At 37.4% G+C, this 23108-nt stretch overlaps 1 long non-coding RNA gene across 1 annotated transcript; it reads right to left on the reverse strand.

Moving 5' to 3' along the window:
• Positions 1 to 22959, reverse strand: LOC113616599 (uncharacterized). Its single transcript, XR_003431353.1, has 4 exons — positions 22794 to 22959; positions 12685 to 12738; positions 9784 to 9889; positions 1 to 127 (listed from the first exon to the last, which is right to left on the reverse strand). It is a non-coding gene; the product is annotated as an uncharacterized LOC113616599 (long non-coding RNA).
• Positions 22960 to 23108: the final 149 nt, after the last annotated feature.

A 23108-nucleotide genomic window follows, 5' to 3' on the forward strand; every position in this document is an offset into this window, starting at 1 on the left:
CCCCCTAAATCCAGAGTATGTTTTCAAGGTCTCTTCTAAAATGATAACCTTCATATGAGTCACAGGAAGCTAAGAACATCTCTGGATTAGTCTGGCTTCAGTGAGGTTAAACGCAGCAACAGTATGCCTACAAAGAGATACGATAAGCAGTTATAATGGGTATCACTGAATACAGCACCAAATATAAATCAAAACTAACAAATGCCCTCCCCCACAAACGCTCTCAAGTTCAGTGCCTTGAATTTAATTATTATAGCAAATGGTAATATAACAAGAGTGTCTACTGTCAGGAAAAAAAAATGTTTAAAACAGATGTGAACCATACAAAGCATATGTAAAACACATGTGATCCACAGCGAGGTCACAGGACCCACTGACAGAACACATGTGGAGTACGTGAACCACATATGGACACATGTTGCAAAATCACGTTTCTGTTCAATGCCGAGACTCATATCGTATTCTAAAGAAATCAGGGGCTCTTAAATAAACTTTGTACTTCTTAAGGTAAATGGATACATTTTTGTTTAAAATCCCTTAGTGTAGGCAGACAAGGGTCCTCAAATCTAATACTGGGCTTGAAAGTACTCAAATCCTTGTTTCACTCCTGTTTTCCTATCCCAGGGTGATTCAGTTGATTATTCTCAGGGAATGAAGATTTCTTCCTTGCGCACAGCTAATTCTTTGAGGATGCCATAGCTTATAATGAAACCTAAGCAAACAGAGCCTAAGTGTGTGAACTAGGAGGAACTGTGGTTTGAATGGGCTTTTTCTTTCCTAAAACACTCAAACTAGCAAGGCATTGCTGCCTTACCTTATGTATCTGGAATAGAATTAAAATCTTCTATACTTACAAAAAATCATCAGCATAAAAATTCCAGAATAACATTTATTTTATATTATAATTTGGGGGAATAAAATATTAACCATATAATTTAAAGTGAATATGAAAAGTCTCATATATACATGGAAATAAGCACAAGTATATCATTTTCTAGTGTGAAAACAGTAACAGTGCCTTATGCATAGGCATTAATTTAATTAGACTCAATATATTATTTCATTTGGTCCTCCTCACAGCCCTGAAGAAATGTAGTGCAACTAGAATTCAGTAAGGCAACTACATGGTATTTAAAAAGAACCTAAGAGAGTGGCATGAACATATATACACCACCAAATGTAAAATAGATAGCTAGTGGGAAGCAGCCGCATAGCACAGGAAGATCAGCTCGGTGCTTTGTGACCACCTAGAGGGTGGGATAGGGAGGGTGGGAGGGAGAGGCAAGATCCCCCATATATGGGGATATATGTATATGTATAGCTGATCCACTTTGTTATACAGCAGAAACTAACACACCATTGTAAAGCAATTATACTCCAATAAAGATGTTAAAAAAAAAAGAACCTAAGATATAAGAACAAATGAGAGAAGTAAAAATTCTTCTCCCTGAGCTGTTAAACTGTGGCTTCCAACAAGTGATACACTTTTTTTGAGGTTCAGTTTTTAATACAGAAACATGGGGATTATACAATTGCTAACTTAATATGCTTGTTGTAAATTACCCAACTATTATATGCAAAATCATATTGTAAATGCAAAGATATTACATGTATAGGTGTTAGCTATTTCCGCTGACAATTTACATATGAGAAACACTGAGATTCAGAAAGGTAAGTTGATTGTCACATGACTAGTAATTAGTAGGCCTAAGATAAGAAAATAGATAGTTTTGCTTAAGAGTCCCCCATTCTCTTCCAAAAGGCAAAGCTAAGCAGAATATATTTCTCATTAACAGGACATTCATTCTACTTCTACCTCAATAGACAAGCATTGATATCACAGATAATCATTATTATAATAATGCCACATTCACATTTATAGCATTTTACATTTTCAATGTAAAGCATGATCCAGTGAGCATTTGTCTCTTCCATTTCAGGGAAATTACCTCCTTTCTAAAGATTACTAAATTAAGGTTCTAAGAACACAGTAAATAGGTTGCTTGAATTTGTATGCTTGTTAAGAAACAACATTAAGAATCTAATTCAAGAGATGAAATTTGAAGTCCAGTAATTATTTTCCATTAAACTAAAATTTTAAATATATAATTGGCAGGCTCTCAATATTGTGTTTTTGTATAATTATATCCAAAACAGTGTTTCTATTGATGCTGCTATTAAAAATGAGTGTATGATGGAAGAAAATCATGGCATTAAGGAGGAGAAATTTTACCACTGAATGAAATGAAAGATTTTACTTTCTTATTGATTTTGGCAAAATGCAGTAGACTATCCAGCATGGCCTGAAAAGACAGAGCTCCAAGCTGCTTACTGATTTCAGATGTATCCGTTACCTACTGTTTATCGTTGTTTTTGAAAGTGTCATTCTATTATACCTTAAGATTTTAAAAATATGTTTCTTAGTTACATTTTTTAGCTGTAATTTCTTTGTTAGCATGACTTTCCCCTTTAAACCTGGCTCACTGCCATCCACACTTCAAGACAGAATTCTGATATCACTTCTGTGAACCCTTCCTGGAGGATCCTAGACAGAATTGTTTCCATCTTTCCATTGTACTTGCTGCATTGTGTTACAGTCGATTGTTTGCATGTCTATGTTTTATCTCTTCTAGTCTGAAAATTCCTCAAGAGTGGAGTCATTATTTTTATTAACTTTGTATCCACAGTGCTTTGTAAAGCTATTTAAAATGGCAATTCTGAGGAAGTAGAAAATAAGTGAATGAATGAATGAATAATATATTGCTGCTTTTCCTTTTTGGAATTAGTTGACTTAGAGGCTTACACACTCAGTTCAGGTGCAATGTCTTGGCCAGCCACATACCGTACTAAACTATTTCCACCCTAAAAGAAAATATTATAATTCAAATAGCCACTGGAGTTTTGTTCATTCCTATTAAATTGTCTATTTATGAAACATCCCTTCAAATAATCAGCGAAGTAGTGTGCCTCTTCTTTTAGATGATTCTATATTACACGTATTATAATTTTTCATGAGACACTCCCCCTGACACTAGAAAGAATCTTTATGTCAGACTAACATAGAGAATTGTAGACAATATCACTAAACTGGGTCTGGAATTATTTTTCTGGATTTTGACACTAGATTATACACACACTTTTATCATACGCTGCATCTCCATTGGAAATACAAAAAAAAGGGGTAATCTTTTGTCATTCCAATTTGCCACCAGCCATTGACATTTCTCTATTAGAGATGTGGAGCTGAAAATGTGAGTCTCACCCCTTTTTGTCTTATCTTAATGAACCACAAGGAATGAGAATCACTCAATATTTTGGCTGTACACTCTCTACCATGTGCAAGGCAGACACAGTGTCAGCCAGCCCTTCAAAGGGTATGCAGATCTCGCATGCTTTCACATTTGATCAATACAAATCTGACAGTCTGCTACTTAGCTTCTTTCAAGGCTGAGTCTCACACATGAAAACAGGAGTAAGGTTCTCAACTCAATCAAAACTGATTGTTCTATTCCTCTCTTCCCATCTAATCCTCTACCCATCTACGCACATCCACGAGACACAAATATGACAAATATGTTTTAAAACCCTTTCTTGTATGTAAGGTGAGGTCCAAACTACTTTTGTACACAGACATGGTTTGTTCAATCTAGACTCTTACCTATCTCATCATGGTTACCTTTAACCACTTTTTTTCTGCCCCTTCTTATTCACCTTTATTCTCCAGCCACATGAAGTTCTTACAGCTTTTGAAACGTGATATCTACGTGATTTGCCTGACTTGTCCTATCTCTACCTCTGCTTGTAAAAATTCTTACTGATCCTTCAAAAATCAACTGAAATATCATAGAATATCTTCCTTTTCATGCTTTCAGAGGACCTTTTACTACTCCTCTGGAAGAAATTGTCACTTTGTAATAAAATTATTTGCTTATGCCCCCTATTTTGCACAAGATTGGTGCATTTATGAAGGTAATATCATATGCATATTTCCTATACCTCTACATTCACCCACTGGTTAAAATAGTATATGGTAAGAGCTTGAAAGATTAAAAGAAGCAATGGAGGGGAGGGAGTAGATGATCTTATTTCAAAAGGAGCCATTAATGCACACATCTCAAAACAGGCTTCGAAATCAAATATAGAATTTGTCCTTCTTAATCTTTAGGGATTCTTTTTTAGATAAGGATGCACCTGAAGACAAGGAATATACTGTGGATTCTGAATGTCTGTTTCCATCTTATAGAGCAGCTGCTTATAGAGCATCTTATAGAGCAGTTTCCCCTTATAGAGGGGTTTTAGGTACCCCGGTTACTGCAACAGTTAATGATTCTTAACTTCTATTTTTATTATGACATGATCAGCTCCCAATATTAGACCAACTACTAAAGCCAATAATACTTGTATTTATCATTTTTCTTTGTGTTCTTTATTATCAAAGCTGATTTATCACTGAATTTTGGTTTCCTTATGCAATCAGGAGGGTGGACCCCATGAACACATCTTGGGATGATATCAGCCAAATGTAGCATAACATGCAGTCACATCACGTATCTAATAAAAAAAGAAAAATCAGGGGCTTCCCTGGTGGCGCAGTGGTTGAGAGTCTGCCTGTCTATGCAGGGGACACGGGTTTGTGCCCCGGTCCGTGAAGACCCCACATGCCGCGGAGCGGCTGGGCCCGTGAGCCATGGCCGCTGAGCCTGCGCGTCCAGAGCCTGTGCTCCGCAACGGGAGATGCCACAACAGTGAGAGGCCCGTGTACCACAAAAAAAAAAAAAAAAAGAAAAATCAATACTGAGCACGTGAAATATACAAGTTGCCCTGGAAAAGAGTAACTGTCGGAACAACTGTGAGATCTTAATTAGTATAAGGAAATCTTGAAGAACACTTATGAATAGTTAAAGATTTATTTGTGTTATGGTTTTCTAATGATGTGGATGCAAAATATAGTGTGAATGTGAAACAGTTTTGATCTCTGAGGACCTCGCAAAGATAGGACTATCCTCCTAAAGAGACAGAATAGTGTGTAGTCTCCATACTGCGTGTTACATCTCAAGAGAACTTTCCAATGTGCCCAAAATAACACATGCGTACATACATACACACATACACACACACACACACACACACACACACATATACACACTCACTTGGACACTCCCTTTATTTCTGAAAGTCACTTTGAGGTTTTAGTTTAAGCCAAATAGGCTAAGTGCATTTCTTAAAATCTCAAAAGCCCAGAGGAGAAGTGACCTTTAGTCCCTGGAAGGATGAATGAATTTATGTTTCAGAGACAATTCTGCTTAGGGAGCAGGGCTGAGAAAGGGCATAACAGGGATGGAGGAAGAACAGGTGAGTGGCAACTCCGTGTACCTCTATGTAGACCAGGTGGCACGTCACCTTTGTCACAGTTTTGTCGTTGGTAGAAGGAGCACTCTCCTCTATTTAGAATTATCAACCCTGAGAATAACAGGAGAATAGAAAATATCACAGTCAAAAAGTCTTTTCTCCAAATCTTCCCAGCAAGAAGTTGGGGGATAATGATATTCATACAAGTCCTATAGGTGTTACAGAATTAAATCTTCTTTCAATGTGTCATTCTTTCTCTTATGGTGACTAACTGCCCTCTTTCTTGACTGAAAACAAATATTTATGGCCCTTCCATTACTAACAGAAATATTTTTAAATTACAAATACAGCTCTACTAATGGTCTGTTGAAGGCCATACCACATGCCAGTATAATAAAATTTCCATTTTAAGTCAAATAAGACTTGTTAGAATGTGAGAAAGTTGTATTTCTCATGATGGCATACAAAACAATTTATTATTAATCATCAGATGCTACAGAACGAAGATCACAGAAGAAAATGATTTATTATAGGGGTAATATATTTGGTTTTATTTTTTTCTTCTTGTTAGTTTTTCTGATGGCGCCCCTTACCAAGGGGCATCTAAAAATGTCTTTTCACTACTGAGAGTGGTACTATTCTTATTTACTTATTAACAATTTTACAAAGTTAAGTGAACATGGGAAAGTATTGTTTTAAAGCAATTTGTGACAGAAACTTTTGTCCTTACACTATTCAATGAGCTTAATCCATTTGGTTTATCTCTCTCAAAAGAAAATGGATGTCTTTGGGTATTTGGAAACTGTGTCTAGAAATTGCCTTGTGTTTAATTTTTTTTATTTTCTTTTAAAACTATCTATAAAACTTATCATGTGATTTAATTTCACTGGAATTTATTTGTGAAGAAATACCAGACTTCTTAAAACAAACCTGAACTCCCTTTTCTCCAACACACACACACACAGAAACACACACATTTGATAATATAAACTTTTTGATTTTGAAATCTACTCTGTTATAAATCAAAGTACACTGAATAGTGCACAGAGTGAAGTAGGTCAGAAAGAGAAAAACAAATACCGTATGCTAACATATATATGGAATCTAAAAAAAAAAAAAAGGTTCTGAAAAACCTAGGGGCAGGACAGGAAGAAGACACAGACGTAGAGAATGGACTTGAGGACGCGGGGAGGGGGAAGGGTAAGCTGGGACGAAGTGAGAGAGTGGCATTTACATACATGCACTACCAAATGTAAAATAGATAGCTAGTGGGAAGCAGCCGCATAGCACAGGGAGATCAGCTAGGCGCTTTGTGACCACCTAGAGGGGTGGGATAGGGAGTGTGGGAGGGAGAAGCAAGAAGGAGGGGATATGGGGATATAAATATACACATCGCTGATCTACTTTGTTATGCAGCAGAAACTAATACCACAATGTAAAGCAATTATACTCCAATAAAGATGTTAAAAAAAAAAAACTACATGTGCATTTAATTGTGCCTCAAATGTGAGACTTGTCCCCCCCACACACACCTAAGTCTGCTGCCCTATATTGTGAAATACATAAACAAAAGATTTAAATCACTTAGACTATATCTGGCCTTGTATCTACATTGTTGCACAACACATTCCTAAAACCAGGAAACACTAGTTTGTGAAAACACCGCTTGTTGTAGTATTGTTGCCTTTTAATAACCTCGGCAGTCTTCAAAGGATGTTCATTGGGTCTAAAATTAAAATTGATTCACTTGGCTAAAGTCTGTTCTCTTGGAACACACTGGAGTGTTCCTGATGCCTGTGTGTATATCTAAACCTATTTATAATGTAAGAGGATGAGCACGTAGCAACAGAAGTTTTATCTTGATATCATTTGATGCTACCATGGTTTGTTCAAAAGTATTCTCATAAAAGAAGCTGCAAGAATTATTTTCAGGACCGTGCATGGAAATGAGGCACATAATTCTGACTACAGTAGTGGGAGTGGTGTGTTTAATTCCACCCACACACCCTTATTAACTGAAAGCATTATTTCCAAGCTGCAAGACTTCAAAATCCTGGTTCCAGCAGCTATGCTGTCTGCCAGTATCCCAAAAAACTTTATTTCCCTAAGGTTTCCACAGTATGACATATTTGGATCATGTTCAGTTCTTACCTTCCCCTGTGTACATTTGTTTCATGTATTTTAATTGTTCTCTTATCTGCACATAGATATTAATTCCAGAATGTACAAATAGGCACCATTGTGATTTCCCCACCACACTTTATATGATAACATCACTTATGAATGCTATTTACAAGTTTCCAGGCAGACGTGGGGTTGATCTAAACTTGTGGGAAAACAGCATGCAGATATCTGCTTTCAGTTTGTGTGCATGTTTCCCCCTGTTATTTTCCCTTTTTTATGACTGTATTAATTGTTAGCAGAAGTCTCTGTGCAATGACTGAGCAATCCAGCAATGGAATGTAGCAGGTGAGAAATTATTGTTTTGCTTCATTTGAGAAACGTGTCGATACAGCCTAATTCTTATGTCTTGGGACATTTGTGTAGTGATTCACCACTTAATTCTCAGCATGTGGGCACTAGCTGACCACCGGGACATGAACTGTCCTAACATTGATGTTTTATCGACCCATTTGACACGATACTTGCAGAAATGATGAATCAAAAACTAACCCATCACTAAGGGAAACGGGACATGTGGGAATTGGTATGTTGCACCTCACTGAGTCTTAAGGCATTAAGGCTAAGGATTAATCCAAAGAGGCCGTGAAGGGCATCAAAGCCATACCCTAGCCTCATGCCTCAGTGAGTTAGCAGCAGAATGGAGAGCAAAGGGCCCTGCGGTCTAATCCAGAGCATTGACTTACTATTTGGTCAGGTTTATTTCCATAAATTTCTTTTGACACACAATGCGATACTTCTTTCATTGAAAAAGAGAACTTTAAAAAAGTATAAATAAAATTACTAACCACTTAAGAATATGGTTTCAAAGGATATGAATAAAAGCCATAATTTTTAAAGCCTGTAACCATGAGTAATCTAGGCTGAAAGACCCTGACAGAGTTACAGTGAGACCAACACTGAGGCTTTGAATGTAGTCAATTAAAGGAGATGGCATGGGTCTTTAGACTGAGATAAAGTGTAACGTGAACTAGTCGATGAAGAAATAACATGACAAGGAAATGCCTCTGAACCCTTCCTAGTGCAACATAATTGCTACTGTCACCTCTGCAAACAGTTCAGGTGAATATACAACTTTCCACTGATCTAGAAAATGGATGGAATATTCAGTTTCTTTCTCTCTCTCTCTTTCTCTCTCTCTCCCTCTCTCTCTCTCTCTCTCTCTTTTACATGTTACCAATTGTTTTAATCCTAATTGCATTTTAGAAACATCCAAGAAAGTTTTAAAAATACTAATGCCTAGACTCATCCAGAGAAATTGAGGCAGAGTCTCTAGAAGTGTGGTTGAGGCATGGGTATTTTTAAAACTCCCCATGTGACACCAATGAGTATCCAAACTTGAGAGAATTTTGGAGGTTCTAATCAATAGCTTACTCAGTGTAAACAGCAGCGTGAGATACATGAGTATGTTATGTATCTATAAACAAATTCCCAGAGTAGATTACAAGCTCCCCCCAAATAATTTGTTCCGTAGTAATATTAAACAGTCACTGCAAACTGCTTAGTAACTGTTTGGGGTTTTTATTTTGCCTTCTTTCATTTTCCTTTTCTTCTCAACCAAATCAGAGGGAAAATCCCTTATGCTTTCTAAAAACAAGAAAAAACCAGATTGATTAACAATACTACACTTATGTGTACATTTATTTATAGGGAAATGTTTCTGCATTATGCTACTAAGTGACAAATGATTGTCCACACGGGTCAATCTTCTTTCCTTTATAGAATACAACTCTCAGCATCCATCTATAGAGTCAACTGCTATCTTCACTCACTGTTAAAATAAAGAGTCCTTTTTCTTGCCTCTGTCCATACAGGCTGGCTACATTTACTTAGTACAAAAGATGAAAATATAGTAATGTAGCAAGAGCAATAAATGATGGCTGCTAATCTTTGGCCTCATGCACACTCCCACAAATGTTCACTCAGAAAGTGTTTAAGAAATGTTTCCTGAGTGCCATCAGGTGCATAAGAGAAGATCATGTTGGATTCCCTGGAGCTGCTCCATAAATTTATACTCTGAGTAATTTTGCATTTGTGGAAAGCAGATGGTAAGAAGGGATCAGACTTGCAAGAGATCTGTTAACACCTAGGAGCTTGAGAAAGAAAGGAGAACCTTCAAAACATGATGTAGATCTGATATCCATGGAAGGACAGAGGAAAGGAAGGTAGAATGAATAAGAAGAGTCTCAGACTACATTGCAGTTCCAAGAAAGGTTTGGTAAAGCCAATGGGGCATCCTAGAGCCAAACTCACCTGTTGGGGCAGTCTTGTATTCACAGGAATGGCCCGCTTTCTTGGCCACACCAGGCTCTGTCCTGTGCTGGTAACAGTAACTGGAGCCATCAGTCAATCATGATCCCTGTAATAGGAGATCTGAGTGTCATGTTTCTAAGGTTACCCCAGTCCATCCCTGTGCTACATATATCCATTTCTCCATGATGCTTGGTGGCTCAGCTCCACCATGGTTCCTATGGGCTTATCTTCCCAAAGAGAACCTTAAAAGTGGAAGGTTAGTGAGATGAATAACAGTCCCTCTCTTTGCAAGTGGTCTCAGGGCTACAACTGGTACTCATCCTTGCCCTTTCTCCAGTACCAGTTCTAAATACAACTGACCTGATAAAATGGACCAGAGATCATCTGAATGTGCAGAAGTTGCACTACAGGAAAGGAACTTTGAAAGGATGAGACTTGGAGCTTATGTAGGGTGGCTGGCACTTCTAATGTTCCTCCTCTCTGAGAGGTGGAGCAACTGAGAGAGAGAGAGAAAGAGATGAGAGACTTGGACTGTACAGCATAAACAAGTCCCCTTTATGCTGCTTCTAACTGTAATCAAATGGCTCTGCTCTGGGGGAGATAAAAAAGTGGAGTCCAGATTTATTACATTAGAATGCAAGCAAATGGCACTTGAGCAATGCATAATCTGTAATTCCCAAAGCCTGTTTACCATCCAATTATCCTTCCAGTGGTCCCCAACCTTTTTGGCACTAGGGACCGGTTTCGTGGAGGACCATTTTTCCACGGATGGGGGGGGGGGGGCTCAGGCAGTAATGTGAGCGATGGGGAGATGGGGAGATGGGAAGAGCAGATGAAGCTTCGCTCCTGCTGTGAGGCCTGGTTCCTAACAGCTGCGGACCAATACCAGTCCATGGCCCGGGGGTTGGAGACCCCTGCTTTACACAGATTTCTAGTAATCTTTGCTTGGAAAGCTGTGACACTGCAGAAAAATGGAACTATTCACAAAGCCTTGTTTCGCACCATCACTTCATCTTGACAAGGTGACTCAAACTTTCATTTCTGAGGTTCTGAGCTCTTGTCAATTAGACAGCTCTTAGGCCAAGTCTTCAGAGTATGTTTGGACACTATTACCATGGGTCCAGGGAGTATCAAGGGGTGTTCAAGTATGTCACCTGTGTTCCATATGGTTTCCTCCTTGACTGCATATTGTAAAAACAGCCCTAATCCCTCTTACTGATCAAGATTGATTACTCCTACCATTATGGTGACTTTTCTGTACACCTACTGATCGTCCCAATTTTCCTGGAACTACTGGGGACATGGTGCCATATAAAGCATGTGCTCTGATTTAGTGCAAACACTACATCTGGAAGGACAGCATTCTGTCCATTCAGAGTTTGCCTCCAAGGTGGTGATTTATCCATGTCTTTAGAAAGCCATTCTAAAGCCAGAAATTGTGTTTCCAAGTCAATGGGTCATGACTTACCCAGTCTTAAACTCCAGACTCCTTGATCAACACCATTAAAATCCAATTCCAGGGTTGCTTCCTTGACTCCTTCTTGTACTCACTAGCTATTTTTGCAATTTCTCCAATATGTAATCTCTTTTCTCTTTTATCAGACCTTGTACATCCTTAGCCAAGTTATGCTGAGATTTAAACTAGTCCTCAGCTTGTGGGCCAGCAAAAGTGGTATTGGAAGCTACTGAAAGGTCACAAGTTCCTTATGGTAGACAAGCTTTTGCAACGTCTTCCAAAAGGAGAAGTGCTAGCTTTGGATGAAAAAATGTGGGACATCTCTTTAAACTCATAGTGTTCAGGAGTCTGCAGAGTCATATTCTCAGACATTCCTCCAGAAGTTCCATCCCTACTTTCAGGTTCAAAGGTGTTAAGATCTGCCTTGTCAGGGTATTCAAATATCTCTTGATCTCCACTCTGACAGATCTTTGGTATACTGCTCAGCCTTTACTGTTGGAGGTAAGGGCTGTTTTGTAAGTTACTAAAGAGGTCTCTAACTGCTTGCTAATTGCCCTTTGTTTCTCATTATCCCTCCACAAAGAGTCAATACAGATTAGCAGTAACAAACAACTCTGCTCTATTTATAGTCATAGTTCCCACCATATCTTACAAACGCCAGAATCACTTACAACTTCAAGGATATTTCCCTCCACAAGTTTATTTCCCTGCATCTTAAACAGGGAAATATTTAGTTAGTGGGTAATCATCTTGTGTTTGGAACTGTCTATGCCCCAAAACTAGTCAGAATGATGTACTTTTCACCAGCACAGTAGATAGTGAATCAATCTCAAATCCTCACTTTACCACCAGTTTTCTTGAACTATTCTATTTTCCATTTACATTAGTGTGGGTTCTCCAAGATGCTGAAGTCAGTATGGGATTAGAGATGAAAGTGGGATGGAGGGGCAGCAGAAGAAAGGGGAAAGAATCTTCAGCTTATGATATAAATATCAATCTCGTGTAAGAAAATGGTGATTGGAATGAAGGTTATTGTAGGACATGTCGCAGATTACAGTACAATTTGAAGAATGCTGGGGTTGGGTAGCTGAGTGCTCTCAAGACAAAGTTGTGCCTTGGAAGAGCCCTGCTTTTCACTGAAATGGGTCCACCTTAGGACTTCCTCTGTGCTTGGTCATTGGCTAGGAACAGGACATAGAATATATGGTCTCAGTGTTAGTGCAGTGGTGAATCCACAGGGGCAGCAACTAGTATCATTGGACAGTTATGTTCCTCAGAGCATGAGATCTGACTGGTCTATTTTCATAAACACCTCTACATGTAAGTCTAAGTAAATTGTATTCAGGTAGGTTCCTGTTACCAAAACCAAAGAAGGAAATTCAAAAGGTGCCAAGTAGACCCTAATATTGATTTATACAGGAGAACTCCATGGGAAATCAACTTACCTCTTGCACTGAGAAGAATCAACACCATCTCTTGGTGAGACTTCTGGGATCACACTTAAAAAAGAGAGAGAAAGAGAAGAATTTCACTTGACACATATTGGGTTCAAGGTACTGGTGGGAATCTGAAAAATATTGAAAATGTCCAAAAGAGTTGGGAAAGTAGAATGCAAGCTGGATAGACAATTTAGGAAAAGTAATTCCAATTTTTATCCTCTAGGTGCTTTATTGGAATGCATAGTAGATATAAAGACACGGAAGAATGATATAAATATAGTGTGTGTGTGTGTGTGTGTGTGTGTGTGTGTTTAAGGCATGATTTAGCATCACTAATTTAATCTCATGAATGCCAATAAATTAAAAGTTGAGATGCAGAAAGTGGCTTGAGAATACAAAAATAACACTATAGATTATTTTTTAGTTCCATGAATTGCTTATATGTGGAATCCTAAAATAAACTGTGTTTTCAAGATGCCCTCAGGCTACATCCCTCAATGAACATATTTTCAAAGAGAACAGATACAGAAGTATCACTTTTAAATTCTGATCTTGACAAAACATTGTGAGTAAACATAGGTAAAACATACCCAGTATTTCTGTTTTAAGACAGCAAATTCTCTTTATAAGACATGGACACACATATATGCAGATATAGATTTATCTAGATCTCTCTCTATATATATAAGAAATTATTAAATAAAATTATACATTTGAAATAAGAGCATTAATTCATGAAAATCATGCCAAATACATGAATACAAAGCTTTTCAAAACTTTTTCAGTCTTAGAGCAAATGTAAACTTCAAAAGTTTCAGGTATATAAATGAAAACAGCCAAGCTAAAAGGAAAAAAAAAGAAGCCGGTTAAAAGTATCTTCTCAAACATTCTAGGGTGCCCCAGGATGAACCATTTAGAAAGCCAAGATCAGAGCAGATCTCTGAATGTAGATCAAGTTTTATCAAAGCCAACTACTTGGTCTGCAAGTGGAACAAAAGACATAGTTTAACAAATGCAGAAATAATGAGGGTTTCAGATTTCTAACCGAGGCTCCAAAAGATATACTCCAGTCTAAAATATCAAAGCATGGGAGTTCACAACTGAAACTACTATTGCCACATAGAATTTCTGCATACCATAGGCAGAATTTATAAAAGCAAAAATTTCAGTCACTTCCTCTTTGTATTTCTTGAATGAGAAGAAAATATATGCTAGATCTAGCCTACAAGAAATTTGCAAATTTCAGTATTTATGTTGGTTGACCAAAGAAATCTGTTGATTCTATGGAAAATTAAAGTCATTACTCTCCCACAGATTCTCAAGATGCTAAATTTCAAAATACTGGCACCAGTCACCAAAAGACCATATTTCAAGGTTGCAAATTTGAAGTTGTGTCTTGGGTGATGGTAATACGTTACAATGAAATATAAAAATGCATATAAATAATAAGGATAACTTAATTAATTATGCAAAACTTTTTTTTGAGATCTCAAAATAACTTCAATCACTTTCTTGTCCATCTGGTTCCAGGCATATGAAATAGAATCAGATCTATATCATCATGAATTCATGTGCTTGATCTTCTATTTGTTATCTAGGTGAGTTAATTCATATAAATCTCAATTTCCACATATTAACATTGAGAATACTATTATTACTCACCTTGTAGTTAAGATGCAATAATAAAACTAAACCACAGTGGCTTATTGGATGCCTTAAAAATGTAGTCAGTACTATATTGTTATTAATACCTTCACATTAAGTATGTAACAATTTGAATGTTCAAATAATTATATAATTACTTCTTTATTAAATAAATATGCATTTTCAATGTATTTCCATTATGTTGTCTTTTGATTGCTGAATTTTTCTTTTTTAACAATTAAAGCAATAGTTGCCCAGATTGGTTCCAGATGGTGGAGTAGAAGGACATGCACTCACTCCCTCTTGCAAGAGCACCAAAATCACAACTAAATGCTGAACAGTCATCAACAGGAAGACACTGGAACTCACCAAAAAAGACACCCCACATCCAAAGACAAAGGAGAAGCTGCAGTGAGATGGTAGGATGGGCACAATGACAATAAAATCAAATCCCATAACTGCTGGGTGAGTGACTCACAAACTGGAGAACAATTATACCACAGAAGTCAACCCACTGGAATGAGGGTTCTGAGCCCCATGTGAGGCTTCCCAAACTGGGGGTCTGGCAATGGGAGGAGGAGTTCCCAAAATATCAGACTTTGAAGTCTAGAGGGATTTGATTGCAGACTTCAACAGGACTGAGAGAAACAGTGGCTCCACTCTTGGAGGGCACACACAAAGTAGTGTGTGCATCAGGACCCAGGGGGAAGGAGTAGTGACCCTATAGGAGACTGAACCAGACCTACTTGCTAGTGTTGGAGGGTTTCCTGCAGAGGCAGGGGTGGCTGTGGCTCACCACGGGGACAAGGACACTGGCAGCAGAAGTTCTGGGAAGTACTCCTTGGCATGAGCCCTCCCGGAGTCCACCATTAGCCCAACCAAAGAGCGTGTAGCCTCCAGCACTAGGTCACCTGAAGCCAGAAACCCAACAGGGAGGGAACTCAGCCCGATCCAACAGCAGACAAGCAGATTAAAGTTTTACTGAGCCCTGCCCATCAGAGGAACAACCAGCTATACCCACCACCAGTCTCTCACAACAGGAAGCTTCCACAAGCCTCTTAGATAGCCTTATCCACCAGAGGGCAGACACCAGAAGAAGAACTACAATCTTTCAGCCTGTGGAACGAAAACCACACTCACAGAAAGACAGACAAAATGAAAAGGCAGAGAACTAAGTACCAGATGAAGGAACAAAATGAAACCCGAGAAAAACAACTAAATGAAGTGGAGCTAGGCAACTTCCAGAAAAAGATTTCAGAATAACGATAGTGAAGATGATCCAGGACCTCAAAAAGAATGGAGGCAAAGATCAAGAAGATGCAAGAATTGTTGAAAAAAGACCTAGAAGAATTAAAGTACAAACACCTAGAATAATTAAAGAACAAAAAAACAGATGGACAATACAATAACTGAAATGAAAAATACACTAGAAGGAATCAATAGCAGAATAACTGAGTCAGAGGCATGGATAAGTGACCTGGAACACAGAATGGTGGAATTCACAGCAATGGAACAGAATAAAGAAAAAACAATGAAAAGAAATTAAGACAGCCTAAGAGACCACTGGGACAACATTAAACGTACCAACATTCTCATTATAGGGGTCCCAGAAGGAGAAGAGAGAGAAAGGACCCGAGAAAATATTTGAAGAGATTATAGTCAAAAAATACCCCAACATGGGAAAGGAAATAACTACCCAAATACAGGAAGTGAAGAGAGTCCCAGGCAGGATAAACCCAAGAAGAAACATGCTGAGACACACAGTAATCAAACTGACAAAAATTAAAGACAAAGGAAAGTTATTAAAAGTAACAAGAGAAAAACAACAAATAACATACAAGGGAACTTCCATAACGTTAACAGCTGATTTCTCAGCAGAGACTCTAGAATCTAGAAGGGAATGGCATGATATATTTAAAGTGATGAAAGGGAAGAACCTACAACCAAGATTACTCTACCAGCAAGGATCTCATTCAGATTCGATGGAGAAATCAAAAACTTTACACACAAGCAAAAGCTAAGAAAATTCAGCACCACCAAACCAGCCCTACAACAAATGCTAAAGGAACTTCTCTAAGTGGGAAACACACAGAAAAAAAGGACCTACAAAAGCAAACCAAAAACAATTAAGAAAATTGTAATAGGAACATACGTATCAATAATTACCTTAAATGTGAATGGATTAAATGCTCCAACCAAAAGACACAGTCTCGCTGAATGGATACAAAAACAAGACCCATATATATGCTGTCTACAAGAGACCCATTTAAGACCTAAGGACACATACAGACTGAAAGTGAGGGGATGGAGAAAGATATTTCATGCAAATGGAAATCAAAAGAAACCTGGAGTAGCAATACCATATCAGACAAAACAGACTTTAAAATAAAGAATGTTACAAGAGATAAGGAAGGACACTATGTAATGATCAAGGGATCAATCCAAGAAGAAGATATTACAATTATAAATATATATGCACCTAACATAGAAGCAGGTCAATACATAAGGCAAATGCTAACAGCCATAAAAGAGGAAATCGACAGTAACACAATAATAGTGGGTGACTTTAACACTTCACTTACAGGAATGGACAGATCTTCCAGACAGAAAATTAATAAAGAAACACAAGCTTTAAATGACACAATAGATCAGAAAGATTTAATTGATATTTATAGGACATTCCATCCCAAAACAGCAGATTAAATTCTTCTCAAGTGTACATGGAACATTCTCCGGGATAGATTACATCTTGGGTCACAAATCAAGCCTCAGTAAATTTAAGAAAATTGCAATCATATCAAGCATCTTTTCTGATCAAAACACTATGAGATTAGAAATAAATAACAGGGGAAAAAAGTAAAAAAACACAAACACTTGGAGGCTAAACAATATGTTACTAAATAACCAAGAAATAACTGAAAAAATCAAAGAGGAAATCAAAAAATACCTAGAGACAAATCACAACAAAAACATGATGATCTAAAACCTAGAGGATGCAGCAAAAACAGTTCTAAGAGGGAAGTTTGTAGCAATACAATCCTACCTCAAGGAACAAGAAAAATCTCAAATAAAAAACCTAAACTTACATCAAAAGGAACTGAAGAAATAAATGCAATAGAAACAGAGAAAACAATAGCAAAGATAATAAAACAAAAAGCTGGTTCTTTGAGAGGACAAACAAAATTGATAAACCTTTAGCCAGATGCATCAAGAAAAAGAGGGAGAGGACCCAAATCAGTGAAATTAGAAATGAAAAAGGAAAAGTTACAATGGACACTGCAGAAATACAAAACATCATAAGAGACTACTACAAGCAATTTTATGCCAAGGACAACCTGGAAGAAATAGACAAATTCTTAGAAAGGTATAACCTTCCAAGACTGAACCAGGAAGAAATAGAAAATATGAACAGACCAAACACAAGTGCTGAAATTGAAAATGTGACTAAAAATCTTCCAACAAACCAAAGTCCACGACCAGATGGCTTCACAGGTGAATTCTACCCAACATTTAGAGACGAGCTAACACCTATATTTCTCAAACTCTTCCAAAAACTTGCAGAGGAAGAAGCACTCCCAAACTCATTCTACGAGGCCACCATCAACCTGATACCAAAACCAGACAAACATACTACAGAAAAAGAAAATTACAGACCAATATCACTGATGAACATAGATGCAAAAATCCTCAACAATATACTAGGAAACAGAATCAAACAACACATTAAAAGGATCATACACCATGATCAAGTGGGAGTGGGATTTTTCCAAGGGATACAAGAATTATTCAAAATATGCAAATCAACCAATGTGATATACCATGTTAACAAGTTGAAGAATAAAAACCATATGATCATCTCAATAGATGCAGAAAAAGCTTTTGACAAAATTCAACACCAATTTATGATGAAAAACTCTCTGGAAAGTGGGCATAGAGGGAACCTACCTCAACATAATAAAGGCCATATATAACAAACCCACAGCAAACATCATTCTCAACGGTGAAAAACTGAAAACATTTCCTCTAAGATCAGGAACAAGACAAGGATGACCACTCTTGCCACTATTATTCAACATAGTTTTGGAAGTCCTAGTCAGAGCCATCAGAGAAGAAAAACAAATAAAAGGAATACAAATTTGGCAAGAAGTAAAAGTGTCACTGTTTGCAGGTGACATGATACTATACATAGATAATCCTAAAGATGCCACCAGAAAACTAATAGAGCTAATCAATGAATTTGGTAAAGTAGCAGGATACAAAATTAATGCACAGAAATCTCTTGTATTCCTGCACACTAACAATGAAAGAACAAAAAGAGAAATTAAGGAGCAATTCCATTCACTATTGCAACAAAAAGAATAAAATACCTAGGAATAAACCTACCTAAGAAGGTAAAAGACCTGTGCTCAGAAAACTATAAGACACTGATGAAAGAAATCAACGATGACACAAACAGATGGAGAGATATACCATGTTCTCAGATTGGAAGAATCAATATTGTGAAAATGACTATACTACCCAAAGCAATCTACAGATTCAATGCAATCCCTATCAAATTACCAACGGCAGTTTTCAAAGAACTAGAACAATAAATCTTAAAATTTGTATGGAGACACAAAAGACCCCGAATAGCCAAAGCAATCTTGAGGGAAAAAACGGAGCTGGAGGAATCAGGCTGGCTGACTTCAGACTATACTACAAAGCTAGAGTAATCAAGACAGTATGGTACTGGCACAAAAACATAAATATAGATCAGTGGAACAGGATAGAAAGCCAAGAGATAAACCCACGCACGTGTGGTCAACTAATCTATGACAAAGGAGGCAAGGATATACAATGGAGAAAAGACAGTCTCTTCAATAAGTGGTGCTGGGATAACTGAACAGCAGCTACATGTAAAAGGATGAAATTAGAACACTCCCTAACACCGTACACAAAAATAAACTGAAAATGGTTAAAAGACCTAAATGTAAGACTGGATACTATAAAACTCTTAGAAGAAAACATAGGCAGAGCACTCTTTGACATAAATCACAGCAAGATCTTTTTTGTCCTACCTCGTAGAGTAATGGAAATTAAAACAAAAAATAAACAAATGGGACCTAATGAAACTTAAAAGCTTTTGCACAGTAAAGGAAACTGTAAAGAAGACAAAAAGACAACCCACAGAATGGGAGAAATATCTGCAAATGAATCAATGGACAAAGGATTATTCTCCAAAATATATAAACAACTCATGCAGCTCAATATTAAAAAAAAGAAACAACCCAATCCCAAAATGGGCAGAAGACCTAAATAGACATTTCTGCAAAGAAGACATACTGATGGCCAAGAGGCACATGAAAAGCTGCTCAACATCACTAATTATTAGAGAAATGCAGATCAAGACTACAATGAGCAATCACCGCACACCAGTCAGAATGGCCATCATAAAAAAATCTACAAACAATAAATGCTGGAGAGCGTGTGGAGAAAAGGGAACCCTTGTACACTGTTAATGGGAATGTAAGTTGATACAGCCACTATGGAAAACAGTATGGAGGTTCCTTAAAAAACTAAAAATAGATCTATCATATGACCCAGCAATCCCACTACTGGGTGTTTACCTAGAGAAAACTATAATTCAAAAAGACACATGCACCCCAATGTTCCTGGCAGCACGGTTTACAATAGCCAGGTCATGGAAGCAATGTAAATGCCCATCAACAGATGAATGGATAAAGAAGATGTGGTACAATGGAATATTACTAGTCATAAAAAGCAATGAAATTGGGTCATTTGTAGGGATGTGGATGGACCTAGAGACTGTCAGACAGGGTGAAGTAAGCCAGAAAGAGAAAAACAAATATTGAATATTAACACATATATGTGGAATCTAGAAAATAGTACAGATGAACCAGTTTGCAAGGCAGAAGTAGAGCCATATATGTAGAGAATAAAATGTAAGGACACCAAGGAGGGTGGGTGGGATGAACTGGGAGACTGGGATTGACATATATACACTAATATGTATAAAATAGATAAATAATTAAAACCTGCTGTATAAAAAAATAAAATTCAAAAATTCAAATTAAAAAAAGATGAAGAAATCCTTTAAAATAAATAAATAAAGCAATAGTTGCCCAATATTAATGTGAGTAAGAGCTTGTAAAAACATGGATTTTGCATCTGTGAACCTGCATTTTAATGAAGCACCACAGATAATTTTATATAGGTTCATTTTGGACAATACTGACATAATGATTTCTAGGAATAATTTACATGTAGTGCTATAAGTGGTGTTCAATTTCAAATGAAAAGCTTTTTGGATTTTGCAATAAAATAAATCTGTTAAGGAAAGAATGTTTGTATCCCCCCCGAATTCATATGTTGAAGCACTAACCTCCAACACGATGGTATTAAATGGTAGGGTCTTTGGAAGGTAATTAGCTCTATATGAAGTCATAAGGATGGAGCCCCCATGATAGGATTAATGCTCTTCTAGAAATTGGACAGGCACAGAGCTTCCACAGTGTGAGGACACACTGTGAGAATTTGGTTATCTGTAAGCCAGGAAGATGGTCATCACCAGAACCCAACCATACTGGCACCATGATCTCAGACTTTCAGCCTCAAGAAGTGTGAGAAATTAAATTCATGTTTTTTAAGTCTCCTAGGATGTAGTATTTTGTTATGACAACAAACTGAATAATACAAACCCAAATCATCCCAAGCATTTATTTGACTTAAAACATGCCCTCACAATGAGATATTACTTCACACTTGTCCCAACAGCTAATCATCAAAAAGTCTACAAACAACAAATGTTGGTGAGGATGTGGAGAAAAGGGAACCCTCTTACACTGTTGGTGGGAATGTAAACTGGTGCAGCCACTATGGAAAACAGTATGGAGGTCCACAAAAAACTAAAAATGGAAGTACCATATGATCCAGCAATTCAACTGCTGGATATATATCTGAAGAAAAAAAAATACTAATTCAAAAAGATACATGCATCCCAAAGTTCATGACAGCATTATTTACAATAGTTAAGATATGAAAGCAAAATAAGTGTCCATCAACTGATGAGTGGATAAAGAAGATGTGGTGTATGTATAAAATGGAATACTACTCAGTCATGAAAACAGTCATTTGCAACAATGTTAATGGACCTAGAGGGTATTATGCTTAGTAAAATAAATCAGACAGAGAGAGACAAATACTGTATGTTGACACTTATATGTGGACTCTAAAAAATAAAACAAATGAATATGTATAAAAGAAAATAGAAACGTATTCACAGATATAGATAAACTAGTAGATACCAGTGGGGAGAAGGAAGGAGGGAGGGGAAAGATAAAGGTATGGATTTAAGAGCTACAAACTACTACATATAAAGTAAATGTGCATCAAGGATATATTGTACAGCACAGGAAAATATAGCTATTATTTTGTAATAACTTTAAATGGAGTATAATCTATAAAATATTGAATCTCTATGTTGTACACCTGAAATTAATGTAATCATCTATACTTAAATAAAAAATAATAAAAAAGGATGTGACAATATATAAAACATGAAATACTTATGACAGAATAATATAAAATGTATACTCATTTCTGACATATTAATTTGGTTTATCTGTCTCCATATCTTTACTGCATGGTTTTTTTTCTTTTTTTTTTTTGCGGTACGCGGGCCTCTCACTTCTGTGGTCTCTCCCATTGTGGAGCACAGGCTCTGGACGCACAGGCCCAGCGGCCACAGCTCACGGGCCTAGCCGCTGCACGGCATGTGGGATCTTCCTGGACCGTGGCAGTAACCCATGTCCCCTGCATCGGCAGGCAGACTCTCAACCACTGCGCCACCAGGGAAGCCCTACCCTAAGATTTTATCACAAATTGCTAATGAAAATAAAGCTGTTAGTGGAGTTTCAACATGCATAGGTAAATGAGAACACAGAACTCCCCTTTCGCATGCCCCATTCTCCTCCTTCTAACTCCCTATGTGAACTCACTTTGTGCCAAGACCAAGAAGCTGTGCCCCAATAAGAACCAAGCTGATTTCCTCACACTGACTGGGGCTATTGCTCACTTAGAAGACTTGATGCTTAATTTTGATAAGCAACTAGAAGACCATGGAGACAACGTATAAAAATGATTTGTCTTGGGAGAAAATACTAAAGAGGGTTAATGTGCCGTTCCACATGTCTAGCCTCCTGGGATTAAACCACAGACACCAAGATCACCAAGTGTACTTGGCAACAATGCGCTAAAAATGAAAAAAAAGAAGCATCATACTGTTATTGTATTCATTTTCCCCCAAGGCACTCTCTGAGAAACACCACACCCTCTAAGGGAATTGAGAACAGCTTCCTTGTGGGGTAGGTTATATAATATATATGCATCTTTTTCCAAGCAGTTAAATCATATCCAGCTATCAGCACACCTTACTTAAGATGATTGTAATGTATGAGATTAAATGTTCCTACGTGATTGGAAACCTTCTTGTCCTCAATTCATTGGCTATACTGGAGTTTTTTTCTTGGGTCAGACCTTCAGACTTCTACCAGAAATCATTCCTTTGGGGAAACCAGGCCTTCCCAGAAACTCAGGAAACTGAAATGGTGACAAGCAAGAGAGAAGGAAATTATTTGGACATATAGACCTCAATTGTTTGGTTTTAAGTAAATGTCCAAGCAAACATCTTCTAAATGGTATAATAACTTTAGGGAAATTCACGGTTTATAAGTTTGTGTGCTCATAAACTGAACATATTATGATAAGAGTACAGGTTGCATTTTGTG

The sequence above is a fragment of the Aethalodelphis obliquidens genome, unplaced genomic scaffold (genome assembly GCF_003676395.1).
Source record: "Aethalodelphis obliquidens isolate GAN/ISIS:26980383/991018 unplaced genomic scaffold, ASM367639v1 scaffold231, whole genome shotgun sequence".
NCBI lineage: Eukaryota > Metazoa > Chordata > Mammalia > Artiodactyla > Delphinidae > Aethalodelphis > Aethalodelphis obliquidens.